Source organism: Echinococcus granulosus, assembly GCF_000524195.1.
Source record: "Echinococcus granulosus chromosome Unknown EG_S00051, whole genome shotgun sequence".
In the NCBI taxonomy this organism is placed as follows: Eukaryota; Metazoa; Platyhelminthes; class Cestoda; order Cyclophyllidea; family Taeniidae; genus Echinococcus; species Echinococcus granulosus.
The window spans coordinates 530,645-533,899 of NW_020170431.1; positions in this window are offsets into that span (position 1 = coordinate 530,645).

Sequence of the window (3,255 nt, forward strand, 5' to 3'; positions counted from 1 at the left end):
GGCATGTGCCCATTCAACCCGCGTGACTAAGTATCAGTGACTAGAGGCAACTCGCTTTCTGATGTCACGTAAACGAAGGATGGTGAATGTTTTGTCATGTTATAAAGCCTTCCAAATCGGGATTTCCTCACTACCCCTTCATGCCACTTCACCAATGAAACAAGTATTATAGAGCTAACTGTGGAATTCACCTGTTCGTCCATTTAATGGAAACTACAGAAGAGGAAAATTCCATATTGATCCTCAAATTTCAAAGCCTTACGAGGGCAACATACATCTTGATTGATTGATTAACGAAACCATTGTCAATGTCAAATTCGCGGTTATTGGTCAACTTGTCCATCGTCACTAGTCTAATGTCAAAAAGGGCAAAATCAATCAATTCTTGGGGCTGTGACTGCGATGTAGGGTGAGGTGAAGCAGAGGCAAGATCCCTCTAAAGAATAAGTTGTCAATATTACTGAGGCTGAACTAAGTAACCTCCTTCGGAAGCCTCACCATCCTGGGGACATGGGAAGGCTGCAAGGAGGAGCTAGAATTGTTGAACTGAGGCACCAGATTGGTAGAGCAATTGGTTGATGCAATCAAAATAGTCTGGAAGAGAAGGCAGGAGGTGGTTGATGTCCATGGTGGGTCTACAATCTTTCCAACTTTATCCTACTCAAGAAAGCCTGTTTTGATTTGTAAGAGGTGACAGCAAATCGATACTGAGCGTGGACTCTAAATTCCCGCCTAAGCTAGATAAAACAACGACAATGCTTGTTCCATTTATTTTGCATTACTTTATCGGAATCCACAAATTGTATAGTAATAAAGATATCCCAAATAGGAGTTAACAGTAATCTCTCTTGGCAATCCAAACTTCCCTGATAATACTTCTTATCATGGAATTTAAATTTGCAGGGAAAAGTTTCCCAAGTAGCCGCGCTTCAAATGATTTTAAGGAAAGATGGAAGCCGGAACTTTTTGAAAGTGAAGGTGTTACATGACGGACAGCATAGGAAGGTACTTTAGCAAATCTGGACGTTATGGAAGGTGCGGCAGGGTGGGTGGAAGTAATTAAATAGCCACTTTACTGTAGGATCATAAGGCGCGCTTAGCAAAATTGTATTAGTACTTATCACATGAAGATGGACAATTTAATGTGATTCCTGCAATGAAATTTATGCAAAAAATTGGTATAAATTATTTACAAGTCCACTCCCCGGTGTTGCACTACACCGCACCAGGGGCAGTTATATTGCCACCTTTAGCAGTTTATATAATCTTGGCATATTCTTCAATTCATTTGTCCTTTTCTACGATTATTTACTCTATTCTTCCTTCCTTAAGCCATTCATCTACCTGTTTTGTACAGAGGAAGGTATTTTTGAGGTACTAATTTGTCCAGTGGTCTGAGGCTCCTTCTACCATACTTCAGCAAAAGGCAAAGTTAAAAAGCCCAGTATCTCACTATATCGTCTGCTAATATTGAGGAGAAGATAAAAATAACTGAGTGCAGAACTGCTAAAAGTATTTCGCGAAAAAGAATAAAATAAACAATGCCTTAGAACATAACAGGTTCTCTGAGGTACATCTGCATTGCTTTTCACAGGGATTCCTCAATGAAAGACATTTTATTTGATAATGGGATGATTGTAATGGTATAACAAGCTTGGTGTTTTCCTCTTTCCTTTCGGTAAAAGGAGGACAACTTTCGTTGGATAAGTATTATAAAAATGTACAGGGAAGCGGAGTTATATGAGCTCAGAGTCCGTTCCCTCCTCTGGGGTCAATGGTGTTTGCTCTGTCCGAAAGTTCGTGTATACCGATCGAATCTCCTTAGAAAAGGCATATTTAAACAAATTTATATTACAGCATTTCCTATGAACTCATATTTTTTACTAGCAAGTCTAAGCAACTAAATAAGAGAAATAGAACGATATGGGGATTCAACTCATCCTCTTTGTCCAAGCGTGCTGAATGTCATTTAGTCAGCCAAATTCCGAAACATATGGAATTTTACGACTGCTTTATTCATAAAGTACTCATTTTTCTAACCGAGTGAGCTGAGAAGAGGATGGTCAGGGTAGCGACATCTTTAATGTTTAAATAATATAAAAGGGTAATAAAGGACTGTAATTAACGACCTTCTGTTCCGAGGTTACATGAAGTTACAACAAATCTCCTAATTTATTCTGACATCATTTCTAAATTACTTGTAAAAAAACGCTAAGCCCACTGCAAACTGACTATGAAATGTATAATTACTGACATTTCGTTACACTAAATGGGCTAAAGGAAACCGAATTTTCTTCATTCAATCGGTACAACTATTCATTACGTATCAACACCTATTTTCAAATGCGGAAAAAATATGTTAAGATGGAAAACTAAATATAATTACGAAGATATTTTTAATATAAGGAAGGGATTAGTGGCAAAATTTCGATTTTCGTTTATTTAAAATCATACTTAACGTTATACCGGCTCTAGGTCAGACTCACTGATGCATAATGTAGACATTAGCTCATAGCCGAAAGTGCATGAATTTATGTACTAAGTTATTCAGTTATCAATGGCTTCATCCCCACAGATACAAAATAGATTTATTTATACTTTAGAAATGAAATGTTTAATGGTGAGTTTATTTCTAGTAAGATCTGTTTTATTGAGTAGCAGGTGTTGAAATTCATCGTTTATAAATTTTTAATGCGACGACATATATTAACCTTGATTACAAAGATACTAAACCAAATTTGCTGGAACACGGGAGGGTCAAATTTATTTAAAATTTGTTAATTACCATTGCTCAGTATTTGTGAAGGAAGTGCTACTGATACGATCTGTAAGTAGAGAGTATTGTATGAGTTTAGGTATTTTGAAATAAAATTTTGTGATAATTTATTGGAATAAAGTACCACAACACATATCAAATTTAAGGTAAATAAAAGGACTTTTTTGAAAAAGCATTAGCTTTGCATTTTACACCTATAAATTAATTAATAAAAATGGGAATTCAGTGCTTAAAATTCATTTACAATTTAGTCCGTAGGAAAATCTAAAATTTGCGGTACTTCTTCATGAATTTTCTAAAAAAATGAGAAACTACAAAGTAATGCACTTTTAAACTTTTAAATGTCATCTGACAGTGCGTGGCGAGCAGCCTCCACGAATTACCTTTCCCTGTAAACGTTGATATCAACGTACGGTTTCATCATTACTAAAGTGAAACAAGATTGAAGCCTTTCCTTAACGTGTTAACCACCGCTGACA